Below are 17,499 nucleotides of genomic sequence, written 5' to 3'. Positions count from 1 at the left end.
GGCGACTGGGTTATATGAAAGTTCCCAAACAGTTTAGTGGAATCATTACAATATTTGCACCCAATTCCACCAATACAATGAGACCAGATATTTTACCAATTTTGTTCCAAAACAAGTAATTTAAACTAATTACTGACCTTGCTAGAGTCATTGTCACAACCAATCATTCATTGGATTTATCAAAGTGGGCATTTTCCAGTGAGTGATCTCAGTCAGCCAGATATACTAGAGCATATATACTACACATATGTACTACACATATATACTACACATATATACTACACATATGTACTACACATATATGCTACACATATATACTTCAAATATATACTACACATATGTACTACACATATATACTACACATATATACTACACATATATACTGCACATATGTACTACACAAATATACTACACATATATACTGCACATAAATACCACACATATATACTACACATATATACTGCACATAAATACCACACATATGTACTACACAAATATACTACACATATATACTGCACATAAATACCACACATATGTACTACACAAATATACTACACATATATACTGCACATAAATACTACTCATATATACTACACATAAATACTACACATATATACTGCACATATATTCTTCAAGTATATACTACACATAAATACTATACATATATACTTCAAATATACACTACACATAAATACTACACATATATACTACACATATATACTTCAAATAAATACTACACATATATACTTCAAATATATACTACACATATATACTACACATATATACTTCAAATATATACTACACATAAATACTACACATATATACTACACATATATACTTCAAATATATACTACACATAAATACTACACATATATACTTCACATATATACGACACATATATACTACACATATATACTACACATATATACTACACATATATACTTCAAATATATACTACACATATAATACTACACATAAATACTACACATATATACTTCAAATATATACTACACATATATATTGCACTTATATACTTCAAATATATACTACACATATATAAATTGCACATAAATACCATGCATATATACAACACATAAATACTACACATATATACTTCACATATATACGACACATATATACTGCACTTATATACTTCACATATATACTACACATATATACTTCAAATATATATTACACATATATACTACACACATATACCTTAAATATAAACTACACATATATACTACACATATACTCACATGCAAAAGAAACGCAAGTCGAGTATGCAGTATACATGTTATTTATTTTCAACAGTAAAGACAAGAAATACTAATAGGGCAAGATTGACAACAATTCGATTGTAGACAGTTTAATGGATTAAAAGGCAGATGACATTATTGTTTTTTTTCAAATGTTAAGGGCTTACACAGTTTAGGGTCAATACCCAAAATGTCAGTCAATACCTGGTGTGACCACCATTAGCATTGATCACTGCCACACATCTCCTGTACATTGAGTGGATCAGACGATTTGTGAAGGCCCTAGGGATCCTGCTGCACACATCCAGAGCAGCTGTGCGTAGTTCATCGGCATGTTGTGTTGTTGCAGAAAGGCCATGGTAGCTCTGGCAACATGGGGACAAGCGTTGTCCTGCTGGAAAATGTGTTGTTGATGTTGTGCAAAAAAAGAGAACAACGTGGGGTCTGATCACTTGGTCGATATACCGCTGAGCAGTGACGCCGTGTCCCCGACCTTGACCAACATTCAGAAAGCACATGGGTCCAAGTCTGGCATTAAGTCCAATCCCTGCCCATATCATGACGCTAGGTCCACCCCATGGATCCCTTTCCACAACGTTTCTGTCAGCTAAACGATCACCTCGACGCTGCCAAATTCAGACTCTTCCGTCTGCATGGGAGACACATAAGCGACTCACGATGATGCCAATTGTGATGACCCTGTGCCCACTGAAGTCATGCTTGTCGATGAAATGGTTGGAGAACAGGACGAAGTGCTGGTCGGCGACATCTGAGGTTGTTGGAACGGAGACGTCGGATCAAAGTGTCCTGGCTAATGTGTCAATTATGTGTTCCTATGGTCTGTTGAGCACTTTCACTTGCAGTTAGGAACGGATGTCGCTGGTGTTGACGGGTAATCTGCCGATCTTGTCGAGGTGTGGTCACCCTAGGACGACCGCTCCGAGGAAGGTCATCTGTGGTCTGTGTAGCATTGTATCCATGCAGGAGACAGTAAATTGTGGTTATGTTAACGTTGAAATGACGGGCAACATCTTGGACAGACTCTCCAGCTTCCAAACATCCGATAGCCTGGTTTATCTGAATTTGAGTTAGGCATGGCATTGTTGACCAAGGAGTGGTAGGTCCAAGAATCGGCCACAGTTTTATACCCACTACAGTTCGTGACAGTTCGTGCAATTTCGATTTAGCGAGAAATGGGTGCATGATACCCACATATTCATTGAAATGGTGTGTTTTGGCGATTCGTTTTTTATGTTGCATTTTAACTCTGGGCTTCCAAAATGCAACCAAAAATACTGATAACACCATCAGGCTTCACTACATGCTAAAACTCGTATCAATTTATGGTTCCGTGTTTGTTACCTATTTGCTTAAAACCACTTGCGTTTCTTTTGCGTTTGGGTATATATACTTCAAATAAATACTACACATATATACTACACATAAATACTACACATATATCCTACACATATATGCTTCAAATATATACTACACATATATACTACAGATAAATACTACACATATATACTTCACATATAAACTACACATATATACATCACATATATACATCACATAAATACTACACATTTATACTACACATATATACTACACATGTATACTACACATAGATACTACACATACATACTACACATACATACTACACATAAATACTACACATACATACCACACATTTATACTACACATTTATACTACACATGTATGCTACAAATTTATACTACACATAAATACTACACATATATACGACACATATATACTACACATATATACTACACATACAATAAACTCAATAAACTGATAAGATTTAATTCCAAGTCGATGTACACATGTGTGTATTTGTAAAACAAATACGTTCATTGTATCAGGCTGCATGTGATCGAAACCATTCTGCCTTTTGTTCCGGTTGTGAAAAAACATATCGTTCACAGATCTGGCATTAAACTCACATAAAATCAAATCACAGCAACAACAAACATAAGCTGCATTGTTTGATTAAATACTCATCTCAGCTTGTTGTGATTGGTAAGACAACATGTGAGTTGTCTTCGAACTTCAAACCAGCCGCGTGTAAAGGGGCATTCACACAGTACAACTAGTTGTATACAATTTGTTGCATGCAACACATTGCATCATGTGAACGAGCAAGTCGGTCCAACTTTTGCCGTATGCAACTTGTTGGACGTGAGTTGTACGAAATAGGACATGCTCTATTTTCATGTGACAAGTTGTATGAATGCAGCCAATCAAAACGCGTATGAAAATCACATGACATTTTGACGTCAATTTGTAAACAAAAATGGCGACTCCGATTCACGTCGGTAACTTCTATTTTTCGGTATCCTAAGTGTCACCACTCAATAAAGGACCTATGAAAAGTAGGTACATAGAATACCACTGTACCAAATTATATATTTTGACATTTGCATCGGTCTAATTCTCCTAGTTAAACTGTTCATGGTGTTATTTGAAATGACAGGCTATGTGACTGTACACTGTAGTGTAGACCAAGATGAGATTAGGTCCATAATACGTTTCTCAAACTTAAAATGCACACAAATACACGTCACAGTTTTAGATTCTGTGGGAAAGTATCTATATGCCATTAACAGCTATTTGGGCCAAAGCATATGTATCTCTGACGACATCTAAAAATAGTGTACAACGAAAAAAATGCCATTTTCGCATTTTACCAATTCACTGTTCTAAACATGATTATTTATTTAAATAAGGTATAGCTACAAGAGAAGTTCAATTACAAAACCATTGGGTGTCTGCTCTTTGTCAAAACACCAATCATCATTCCGAAAAGACTCCAATAACCCTATATTCGTTTTCGAAACATAAAAACTTTGGACCGAACCTCCATGTTGATAGCGTTGGAAAATCACGGTTCTTTTCGAGTCAGGTGAGATGCCTGTCACATCACATGTATTTCACACTCAGCTGAGATACATACATCCCTGAATTCATCATACCATTAAGAATCAATTGACATTTTGTCCAAGTCACTAATACAAACGGTCCTAATGAAATCAACCGCAATATTCAGGTGTGAAACCAAACCCTTTGCTCTGAAACCTACCAGTGGGCCTTCTCATTTACAAATGTAAACAAAGCAAACTTCTAGTTTTACTTAACATTTTCTTCTATTCCGAGAGATTCGGTCGTCAATTTGTTGCATACATTAGCTCAGATTATTACAAATACCGGTATGCATGGGCCTATAATTGTGAAATATTCATTGTGGCAAATTTATATAGATAGGTTAAATAAAACATGCACTTCATTTCTTAAATTAAAGAAAATATATACCTGAAGGAATTAGTCACGTTATATTTGGACAAAAAGAGGACATAATTCTACCAACGACTTGGTATGATCATGCCAGACATCAGTGATTTGTCCAGACAAGAGCAAAGACAGCACAAGTAAAATTCTAAAGGTTTTATCAGCAATAGGTATTCAATGCATATTTACCGAAAAGTAAGAGAAAAATATTTTTATAAGTCAACAACAAAATATCAGAAATAATATTCTAAGATTGTTTATAAAAAAAATTGGATGACAATAATTTGTCACAAAATGGAAAAATGTTAAAAGTCAACAATAAATTCATAAAAAGCACTCCTAGTATGCCCAAAGTATGTATTCATCTTTTGGCTTCTAGAGAAGAACGTATTTCTAAGTTTGGCATTATGGCCCTTATGATCTCCCAATAGATTCTGGGCACAGAGCGGGAAAAAATGTGAGGACTGCGTATTTTCCGCTACCTTATTAGTCGTCATGAATATGCAGATAATCTAGTTCAAGTCGGTAGAGAAAGTTTACTTGGGGAACTGCGGGTTATATCGTTGGCCATTGATAGATGGGGGTAAGGCAATATTAAAAAAAGATGCCAGAAGTAAGTATCAACACATTTATAACTCCTTACTGACAGCAGACGGAACATTCTGAGGAAATTGAAATTGTTTACGAAGTGTGCACTTCATGGTTACTGGTTTGCATTAATAGACAGCCGCTAAGAGTGGTGTCCCCCGTGAACTACAGGAAATCACAAATGCCGCGATACGATGAATGCCGCGGTACCATGGGGTCCGAGTATACTACACATATAAACTACACATAAATACTACACATATATACTACACATATATACTACACATATATACCACACATATATACAACATATATATCACACATATATGCTACACATAAATACTGCATATACCGTATTTGACGTAATAAGCGCCCAGGGCGCTCTCAAAATTAGAAATAGAGGGCTCTTATTAGAATATTATTTTGGTGGGAAAAAAAGAGTTGAAAGATAAATTTTGTGGTTTATGCTGACGGCCTGAACTGTTTATATACGACAGATATATTTTTCCAGAATTTAATTGCCCATAATTAAGGGTGCATATAACACCTGAGTGTGTATTATACATGAATAATCAAGTCTTGTGTACATTGATCAATCGGAAGGGGTGCTAATTGGGATTGTTCACTTGCCAATATATTAGCAAATATCGCCGTGGGCGCTTATTAGAGCTGGGCGCTTATTACGTCGAATACGGTAATTACTACACATATATACTGCACATATATACGACACATATATACGACACATATATACGACACATCTACACTACACACATATATACTACACATATATACTACACATATAAACTACTCATTTTTCTTTTGTAAATATTTTTTTTAATAATTTTTATTGTTCTTATAAACTACTCATATATACTACACATATATACGACACATATACGTTTTACATATATACTACACATATATACTAGACATAAATACTACACATATATACTACACATATATACTACACATAAATACTACACATATATACGACCCATAATACTACACATATATACTACACATATATACTATGCATATACTGCACATATAAACAACACATTAATATTACACATATATACAACACATATATACTACCTATAATACTACACATATATACTACATATAAATACTACACATAAATGATACGCATATATATTACACATAAATATTACTCTTATACTGCACATTTATACTCCAGTACACATATAAACTGCACATGTATACTCCAATACACATATATACTGTACTTGCATTTTACTAATTACATCTTTCCATTGGTTCCATGTCATTGTTTGAAAACATCTTCAATGCAAACATAGTGAAAGACTTCCATGTTGTTGGCACTGCTTCCGGCTGCCCAGTGTTGGCTAATCATGATCGCAAATGTGATCCCCCACTGACAGTATGGTTTTATGATCACTCACAGTTTTATTTTTCTCAATTGATAATCCCCTGTGAAGATGCAGGTTACAGTTGGTCATCAGCAGCCTATGCTTGTCGTAAGAGGTGACTAATGGAATCGAATGGTCAGACTCACTGACTTGGTTGATGTATGCAGTATGTTAATGATTTTACAAGGCAGCAGTATTAAGTTTTCAAAACAAAATAGCCATAATCCCACCCCAAAATTAATGTTGTATCTTTCTTGTTTAGATTAGCACACTTTCAAGCAAAAAAATTTATATTTAAGAAGGTACCATCATGAAATGTACATTGTTTAAACTATGTGGTAATGTCAAATGTTCTGCCTTTTTGAATGTGTGTATAAAGTAAGTCGAAAAAGCATTTTGAAGCTGAAATAGCTATACATGTATACTTGATGTATACTAACACTGATTCGTTTGTTTAGATATCTAAATGACAAAGATTGCTTGTCTATAATCCTCAACATCAACAAAGAAAGACCCTCTTTGGAAGTTGTTTGTTGTCCTCCACTTCTCTACTTACACATGTCTACCAGAATGTTCAGTGGTGGTTAGCTGAACAATGGGCGATTAATTAGTGGCAGTTGAACATGTAACTGAAGTCTGTGAATTAGGTAAATAGTTTTATATTTATTATTGTTTTAAGGAGTAACAGACTTTGAAGATCTATGTACATAAACTAAAGGATCAAGTTTATGTTGAGCTTATTTCCAGTTCTAAGTGTCATAGTTTGCCTTTTTGTGGGTTAAAGGCATTTCTACAACGTTTCAACATGTAAGTTAAAGCCAGCTCGTTCCCAGATAAGACGGAGGTTGAGGCCGGGCAAGGACAGTCCTGCAGTCTGTGTCTGTCACATTGTCCTGTGTGGGGCAGTCCTGCAGTCTGTGTTTATCACATTGTCCTGGTGTGGGGCAGTCCTGCAGTCTGTGTTTATCACATTGTTCTGTATGGGGCGGTCCTGCAGTCTCTGTTTATCACATTGTCCTGTTAGGGGTGGTCCTGCAGTCTGTGTTTATCACATTGTTCTGTATGGGGCGGTCCTGCAGTCTGTGTTTATCACATTGTTCTGTATGGGGCGGTCCTGCAGTCTGTGTATATCACATTGTTCTGTATGGGGCGGTCCTGCAGTCTGTGTTTATGACATTGTTATGTGTGGGGTGGTCCTGCAGTCTGTGTTTATCACATTGTCCTGTGTGGGGCGGTCCTGCAGTCTGTGTTTATGACATTGTCCTGTATGGGGCGGTCCTGCAGTCTGTGTTTATGACATTGTCCTGTATGGGGCAGTCCTGCAGTCTGTGTTTATGACATTGTCCTGTGTGGGGCGGTCCTGCAGTCTGTGTTTATGACATTGTCCTGTATGGGGCAGTCCTGCAGTCTGTGTTTATCACATTGTCCTGTATGGGGCGGTCCTGCAGTCTGTGTTTATGACATTGTTATGTGTGGGGCAGTACTGCAGTCTGTGTTTATCACATTTTTATGTGTGGGGCGGTCCTGCAGTCTGTGTTTATCACATTGTCCTGTGTGGGGCGGTCCTGCAGTCTGTGTTTATGACATTGTTATGTGTGCACGTGGGGCAGTCCTGCAGTCTGTTTTTATCACATTTTTATGTGTGGGGCGGTCCTGCAGTCTGTGTTTATCACATTTTTATGTGTGGGGCGGTCCTGCAGTCTGTGTCTGTCACATTGTTCTGTATGGGGCAGTCCTGCAGTCTCTGTTTATCACATTGTTCTGTGATGGGCGGTCCTGCAGTCTGTGTTTATCACATTTTCCTGTGTGGGGAAGTCCTGCAGTCTGTGTTTATCACATTTTCCTGTGTGGGGCAGTCCTGCAGTCTGTGTTAATCACATTGTTATGTGTGGGGCGGTCCTGCAGTCTGTGTTTATCACATTGTCCTGTGTGGGGAAGTCCTGCAGTCTGTGTTAATCACATTGTCCTGTGTGGGGCAGTCCTGCAGTCTGTGACTGTCACATTGTCCTGTGTGGGGAAGTCCTGCAGTCTGTGTTAATCACATTGTCCTGTGTGGGGAAGTCCTGCAGTCTGTGTTAATCACATTGTCCTGTGTGGGGCAGTCCTGCAGTCTCTGTTTATCACATTGTTATGTGTGGGGCAGTCCTGCAGTCTGTGTTTATCACATTGTCCTGTGTGGGGAAGTCCTGCAGTATGTGTTAATCACATTGTCCTGTGTGGGGAAGTCCTGCAGTCTGTGTTTATCACATTGTCCTGTGTGGGGCAGTCCTGCAGTCTGTGTTTATCACATTGTCCTGTGTGGGGAAGTCCTGCAGTCTGTGTTAATCACATTGTCCTGTGTGGGGCAGTCCTGCAGTCTGTGACTGTCACATTGTCCTGTGTGGGGCAGTCCTGCAGTCTGTGTTAATCACATTGTCCTGTGTGGGGCAGTCCTGCAGTCTGTGACTGTCACATTGTCCTGTGTGGGGAAGTCCTGCAGTCTGTGTTAATCACATTGTTATATGTGGGGCTGTCCTGCAGTCTGTGACTGTCACATTGTTCTGTATGGGGCAGTCCTGCAGTCTGTGTTAATCACATTGTTATGTGTGGGGCAGTCCTGCAGTCTGTGACTGTCACATTGTCCTGTGTGGGGAAGTCCTGCAGTCTGTGTTAATCACATTGTTATGTGTGGGGCGGTCCTGCAGTCTGTGACTGTCACATTGTCCTGTATGGAGCAGTCCTGCAGTCTGTGTTTATCACATTGTCCTGTATGGGGAAGTCCTGCAGTCTGTGTTAATCACATTGTTCTGTATGGGGCAGTCCTGCAGTCTGTGACTGTCACATTGTTCTGTGTGGGGAAGTCCTGCAGTCTGTGACTGTCACATTGTTCTGTGTGGGGCAGTCCTGCAGTCTGTGTTTATCACATTGTCCTGTGTGGGGAAGTCCTGCAGTCTGTGACTGTCACATTGTTCTGTGTGGGGCAGTCCTGCAGTCTGTGTTTATGACATTGTTCTGTGTGGGGCAGTCCTGCAGTCTCTGTTTATCACATTGTTCTGTGTGGGGCAGTCCTGCAGTCTGTGTTTATCACATTGTTCTGTGTGGGGCAGTCCTGCAGTCTCTGTTTATGACATTGTTCTGTGTGGGGCAGTCCTGCAGTCTCTGTTTATCACATTGTTCTGTATGGGGCAGTCCTGCAGTCTCTGTTTATCACATTGTTCTGTGTGGGGCAGTCCTGCAGTCTCTGTTTATCACATTGTTCTGTGTGGGGAAGTCCTGCAGTCTCTGTTTATCACATTGTTCTGTATGGGGCAGTCCTGCAGTCTGTGTTTATGACATTGTTCTGTGTGGGGCAGTCCTGCAGTCTCTGTTTATCACATTGTTCTGTGTGGGGCAGTCCTGAAGTCGGTGTTTATCACATTGTTCAGTGATGGGCGGTCCTGCAGTCTGTGTTTATCACATTGTCCTGTGTGGGGAAGTCCTGCAGTCGGTGTTTATCACATTGTCCTGTGTGGGGAAGTCCTGCAGTCTGTGTTTATCACATTGTCCTGTGTGGGGAAGTCCTGCAGTCTCTGTTTATCACATTGTCCTGTATGGGGCAGTCCTGCAGTCTGTGTTTATCACATTGTCTTGTGTGGGGAAATCCTGCAGTCTGTGTTTATCACATTGTCCTGTATGGGGCAGTCCTGCAGTCTGTGTTTATCACATTGTCCTGTGTGGGGAAGTCCTGCAGTCTGTGTTAATCACATTGTTATGTGTGGGGCGGTCCTGCAGTCTGTGTTAATCACATTGTCCTGTGTGGGGAAGTCCTGCAGTCTGTGTTTATCACATTGTCCTGTGTGGGGCAGTCCTGCAGTCTGTGACTGTCACATTGTCCTGTGTGGGGAAGTCCTGCAGTCTGTGTTAATCACATTGTCCTGTGTGGGGCAGTCCTGCAGTCTGTGACTGTCACATTGTTCTGTGTGGGGCAGTCCTGCAGTCTGTGTCTGTGTGTGTCTCATTAAAATCAGACCTTAGTTCTCGCTAAACAAAGATCTGAAGACATCCCATTAGGGGTCACGTCAGAATGACCTTTCATCCGACCAATGAGAGTGTCGCTTACCAGATCATGAAAATGACAGTCTGAATGTGATTTCTAATCATACAACCTCGAACACATTCCATATATCTTGAGATAAATAAAACTCTTCATCAGACTACAATCACTGATTAAATCTTGTCATTGTCAAAATCATTTTAAAGACGCAATGAAATTCTATTTATGCTTTACAAAATATATTTTCCCTAAATTATTAATGCTTTTGTTGTTATAACTTGTGTTGCTGTTACATATTGCTTGTCTGGATGTGTGTAGAGCTAAGTGGTAAAAGTGAAACATATGTCACCATCAACTGAAGGAGACAAGAGGCTTCTTCCCGGAGCTGTGTGTCTTGATTTTGTAACTGTCTGTTCCAGGGCATTGGGTTTAAATGAGTTGAGATAAAAATCAGACACCAAACTTCAGTTAACTGGAAATGTTCTGCAATGTGTTGTACTTCTTACTACCAGCGAGCTGAGTGTCAAAATGCCACTGAGAACTCTATTACTGTACTGTCATGGGAGAGAAGCCATAGTTTAAGACAGTGACCACTTTCATAAAAACCCACAACCTTACATATGATGCTGACAAAACAAGAAACACATACAATGCAGTCACAAAATATATTGCTATTCACAAACATTTTAACATCTGGCAGGCAATGTAAACAAATATTGTCAACTCTGCATGACCCTGTTCCCAGTATATGGGGAAGTATCAAGTAATTCACAGAATTATATTATATATCGTTGTGAGTTTGGCAGTGGCGATCAGTGTTTTTGGCTTGCTCCACTCCCAATGCATCATGTGAAACTAAAGCCATGCCTGAATCCCCCCAAAACAGCACTGAGACATCTTCTTGTCTTGCTTGAATGATGAATAAGTATGCTGTTTGGTACCATCCAGGCCGTACAAATAAGACATCATTGTTTAGTGTAAAGATGTCGGATGCAAATGGAATAAAATATGAAAAGATATGTGGGTAACTTTATTGCTGGTATATTAAGTAGTAGTGCCAATCAAGACCCGTCCTTTTGATTTCTGTGGACATGGCACAAAACTTGTCCAATGGCCTGACATCAGCAGTGTTGATCGTCCTGTGTGATGTGTGCATTCATGATGGTGTATTGGATATAGCAATCAATGGTTCTCACTGGACAGTTACATTTTCTGAGCTGAAGGTAATGATTCAATAAAATGTTGGTCTATCCAGGATCCTGTGAATGTATTACATGTTATGTAATGTACGCATGGTTGCTGCAGCTGGGAGGACTCACCAGATGAGGTGCAACTCCAGTTTTCTTGACACATGCACTGGAATGACGCGTTAACAGCCTTGAATTTTTCACACACTTTTGCATAGAGATACTTGCAAGTTAGGACGAACCCATTGTTGTCAAATGACTATATACACAAAAGTGGGTGAGTTTGGTTCAATGTCGCATTAATTAAATGATAAAGAGGTTATCAGGCTTATGGGTTTGGGAATTGTAAATATCCTGTATTAGGAATAAACATTGTATTTTGTGATACAGGATATTTACCATCCCCAAACAACCTCTTTATCATATAATGTCATTCTTCAATTCTGTGCTTGAAAATCTCTTCCCATCTCTTTCAAACATTACCTAAACACTGCAAGTTTTCCTGGAATGTGCGCATTAATATATATTACGTCAGACGGTAAGTGATGTGACAGTCAGACAGTGACAGTAGCCAATATAGTACAATTGATACCTGTTTCTTGCTGACACAAATTGTTTTTACTTGCCTTTCGCGGCAATCCCTCGGTCTGTCCGATAGAGTAACTGTTCTTTATCAAAGGGAAGCTACTCTAACCACAGTCTATTTGACATCAGGGTCACAGTCAGACAGTTGACAGTCGGCCTATCCTGTCATAACGTTGTGAAGTGCAGTCAGATGTACACACAGCGACAAAACGAAACAAGGTAACTTTTCTAACATATTTTGGCCAAATCCAACTGTTCATTCATGGAAAAGGTTCCAAGATGCAGAGGTCTCCAAGCACAGCTATGGTCACTGATCCCGCTTGGCTAGTGTCTTTGCTAAATTGCTTCGTAATTTTTATCTAAAAAATTGCCACAACTTGTAAAATGCCTTAGCTACGTCAGAGTTAGACACTGATTTCAGTATATTCAACTGTTGTTTTGATATTAATAGCAATTATCCAGTAGTTTCCCCAGATTCCCGATGGTTAATTTTGACATGATCACTGAATGACAAGGGCGACGCCATGCTTGTTTGTAAACACTGAAAGTAGTCCCTATTTGAACTTTGATATTTGCATCTCTATCCGCATATGACCCCAACGGATATCGTTTTTGTCAGTTGGCTTTATCCTTCTGAGAAACCTACCCATTATATGATAAAACCATTTATCAGTCATTTTGATGTGGGGAGTGACGCTCATCATGATGTATGTCTTAGATGTTTACCACCTTGTTGTCACCCACTAGCACAGGCATGGTGCTTGCACGGAGTTGTATAACGTTATAAAACTCTGTGGTGCTGACAAAAGAAACAATCAGATGGAATTACAAACAAAACAGGAAATGTGCAATGAGGATATAAACATACTGTGTTTTCAATGTAGAGCAAGGTTACCTGTAGGTTTAACCGCGCAAAATTGAATTTGGAACCAAACGTGCATGTCTGAGTGTGTATATGTCTGAACATGTGTGTCTGAGCGTATGTATGTCTGAGCATGTGTATGTCTGAGTGTGTGCCTGAGCATGTGTCTGAGTGTGTATGTCTGAGTATCTATGTCTGAGTGTGTGTGCCTGAGCATGTGTATGTCTGAGTGTGTGTGCCTGAGCATGTGTCTATGTCTGAGTGTGTGTCTGAGCGTGTGTATGTCTGACTGTCTGTGTGTGTCTGAGCTTGTTATGTCTGAGTGTCTATGTCTGAGTGCATGTATGTCTGAGCATGTGTATGTCAGAGTGTGTCTATGTCTGAGTGTATCTGTCTGAGTGTGTGTGTCTGAGCATCTATGTCCGATTGTGTGTGTGTCTGAGCCTGTGTATGTAATAGTGGGTGTATGTCTTGAGTTTGTGTATGTCTTCTGAGTGTGTCTGAGTGTCAATGTCTGAGTGTCAATGTCTGAGTGTCAATGTCTGAGTGTGTGTGTCTGAGTGTCTGTCTGAGTGTGTTTGTGAGTAAATGTCTGAGTGTCTATGTCTGATTGTGTGTGTCTGAGCCTGTGTATGTCTGAGTGTCTATGTCCGATTGTGTGTGTGTGTCTGAGCTTGTGCGTATGTCTGAGCCAGTCTGTATGTCTAAGTGTGTGTATGTCTGAGTGTCTATGTCTGAGTGCGTGTATGTCTGAGCGTGTGTATGTTTGAGTGTCTATGTCTGAGTTTTTATGTATGTCTGAATGTCTTTGTTTGAGTTTGTATGTCTGTGTGTGTCTATGTCTGAGTGTGTCTATGTCTGAGCCTGTGTATGTGTTAGTATGTGTATGTCTGAGTGTGCGTATGTCTTCTGAGTGTCAATGTCTGAGTGTGTGTCTGAGTGTGTTTGTGTCTGAGTGTATGTATGTCTGAGTGTCTATGTCTGAGTGTGTGTGTGTCTAAATGTGTGTATGTCTGAATGTCTTTGTCTTAGCATGTGTATGTCTGAGTGTCTATGTCTGAGTGTGTGAGTAACACTGTTTGACTCATTCCCTCACAATTGGGCAAACATAGCACTTGGTTGGGGTACAGTTGGACACATCTCTGAATGTTAACTCACTTACCAATTCACTCACTAAAAAATACTGTTTTCTACAAACACAGCAATGTAAAGTTAATCACTGTTTTGCGTGGATAGTACTTGCTTTTTCTAATCTAACTCCCCCACCCACATTACATGCATGCAAATCAGTGACACCCACCATACTGTGATTGTCATGTATAAAAAGCATAGAAGTATTTTGGCTATTGGTGTAGCACTTGAAACATTCCTCTGCTAACAAAAGTTAAGCATCGGTGTGCTGGTGAAGTAGTTGGATGGGTGACCGTCTGGAACTTTATCTCTTGTCAAAATCAATGTATCAGTTTACTACTTATAATGCCCTTTTGATGAACATTCATGCACAGATGAGGCGGCATAAGACCGGCCAGTTTAAAAATGTATCACTTTCCAGCAAATTTAATGCCTCTGTTAAACGTCTAATTATGTCATAAAGCTGACAATGTCTGCATTTGATAACCACATGTATGTGTGGCAGGTTTAAGAATGTTTTGTTGGTGTCCTCATGTGTCGTCTCAAATCCTTTTCACAAGGCAAGGTTTTTTCATAAAAGCCATTTTCCACATGCCTGTAGGCTTTTAAAGGGCATAGCACAACGTGTGTGCTGAAATTAAGATTGTTGGTTTAGAAGATTTGTAATTAGAAAGACTCTCACCCTGAATTTCGAGAACAACACAGCTTTCTGTAGTTGTGAATATGTAAGTACAAGAACACATTTCAAATGGCGAATTGCACTTTCAATTATGTGTTTGACCAATGTTGACCCAGGTCTTGGTCATCAGGTAGTTGTTGTCCTGGTATAGTCCTACATGGTTTGCAGTATTGTCCTACTTGGTTGGTGGTATTGTCCATGTGGGCTACTGCCCTACATGGTGTTGGGTATTGTCTGTTTTGGGTATTGTCTGTGTGGGGTATTGTCCGTGTTGGGTATTGTTCGTGTTGGGAATTGTCCGTGTTGGGTATTGTCCGTGTTTGGTATTGTTTGTGTGGGGTATTGTCCGTGTTGGGTATTGTCCGTGTTTGGTATTGTCCGTGTGGGGTATTGTCTGTGTTGGGTATTGTCCGTGTGGGGTATTGTCCGTGTTGGGTATTGTTCGTGTTGGGTATTGTCAGTGATGGGTAATGTCCAGGTTGGGTATTGTCCGTGTTGGGTATTGACCGTGTTGGGTATTGTTTGTGTGGGGTATTGTCCGTGTTGGGTATTGTTTGTGTTGGGTATTGTCCGTGTGGGGTATTGTCCGTGTTGGGTATTGTCCGTGTTTGGTATTGTTTGTGTGGGGTATTGTCCGTGTTGGGTATTGTTTGTGTTGGGTATTGTCCGTGTGGGGTATTGTCCGTGTGGGGTATTGTCTGTGTGGGGTATTGTCCGTGTTGGGTATTGTCCATGTTGGGTATTGTCTGTGTGGGGTATTTTCCGTGTGGGGTATTGTCCATGTGGGGTATTGTCTGTGGTGGGTAGTACCCCACACCATTGTGTAGAACAGTACCCCACACCATCGTGTAGAACAGTAACCCACAGGGACAATACCCCACACCATCGTGTAGAACAGTACCCCACACCATCGTGTAGAACAGTATCCCACAGGGACAGTACTCCACACCATCGTGTAGAACAGATGGTCTCCCACAGAGACAATACCCCACACCATCGTGTAGAACAGTACCCCACACCATCGTGTAGAACAGTATCCCACAGGGACAATACCCCACACCATCGTGTAGAACAGTACCCCACACCATCGTGTAGAACAGTAACCCACAGGGACAGTACCCCATAGAGTCGTGTAGAACAGTACCCCACACCATCGTGTAGAACAGTACCCTACAGGGACAATACCCCACACCATCGTGTAGAACAGTACCCCACAGGGACAGTACCCCACACCATCGTGTAGAACAGTACCCCACACCATCGTGTAGAACAGTACCCCACACCATCGTGTAGAACAGTATCCCACACCATCGTGTAGAACAGTATCCCACAGGGACAATACCCCACACCATCGTGTAGAACAGTACCCCACACCATCGTGTAAAACAGTACCCCACACCATCGTGTAGAACAGTATCCCACAGAGACAATACCCCACACCATCGTGTAGAACAGTACCCCACGCCGTCGTGTAGAACAGTATCCCACAGGGACAATACCCCACACCATCGTGTAGAACAGTACCCCACACCATCGTGTAGAACAGTATCCCACACCATCGTGTAGAACAGTACCCCACACCGTCGTGTAGAACAGTATCCCACAGGGACAATACCCCACACCATCGTGTAGAACAGTACCCCACACCATCGTGTAGAACAGTACCCCACACCATCGTGTAGAACAGTATCCCACACCATCGTGTAGAATAGTAACCCACAGGGACAATACCCCACACCATCGTGTAGAACAGTATCCCACAGGGACAGTACCCCACACCATCATGTAGAACAGTACCCCACACCATCGTGTAGAACAGTAACCCCTCTAGGGAAGTAGTGTTCAGTGATGGTGGTCATGTGTTAGGAGTGCAGGATCAATTGCTTTGACAGGTGTAGCACTTAAACACAGTTAATGGAGGAAATTGGATATGAATTAAAATAGGGGACTCAGGAAGTAGATAGTTCCTGATTTAGTATATAATAATATGAGCAGGCCATACTGAAATAAATTTCAAATAAGAATTCTATGATGTTGTTTTATTATCAGTCATCCACAGGAAATTGGTAGTTCCCAATTGGAAGTGAATGAATTAGGAAAATGGACTTCCTATAACAAGAAATAATGTTGTACATGAATAGAAATAAAATGTCTCTGGTATTAGTTAGAATGATGGAATTTAGTATATATGTATACATTATTGCATCATTTAACCATTAAATGTTGAGTAACAAGCATTTACCTAGTAGAGTAGGAGATGTCAAAATAAATATAACCAGCTTCTTTGAACAAACACAAATATTTTCTTCTTTGATAGGCATTTAGAAGTTGGAATACTAAGTAAGGATAAGAATTTATGGATGAACAACTTCTTTATTACAATTAAGTGCGACGTATCACTGCCTTGATAACGGTGTTGGAACCTTCACCTAAACATTGCTCTTAATTGTAATACAGAAGTTGTTCATCCATAAATTCTTATCCTTACTTAAACCC

The 17,499-nt window shown here is 40.0% G+C and overlaps 1 protein-coding gene across 1 annotated transcript in view; it reads left to right on the top strand.

Annotated features, from left to right (window-relative positions):
* The window catches only part of LOC124111924 (regulator of telomere elongation helicase 1-like), a 177,053-nt gene that overhangs the window by 119,772 nt on the left and 39,782 nt on the right, over window positions 1-17,499 (top strand). The window lies entirely within an intron of this gene.

The sequence above is a fragment of the Haliotis rufescens genome, unplaced genomic scaffold (assembly GCF_023055435.1).
Source record: "Haliotis rufescens isolate VD_foot unplaced genomic scaffold, xgHalRufe1.0.p SCAF_2, whole genome shotgun sequence".
Classification (NCBI taxonomy): domain Eukaryota; kingdom Metazoa; phylum Mollusca; class Gastropoda; order Lepetellida; family Haliotidae; genus Haliotis; species Haliotis rufescens.
This window is presented reverse-complemented; position numbering and strand designations above follow the sequence as displayed.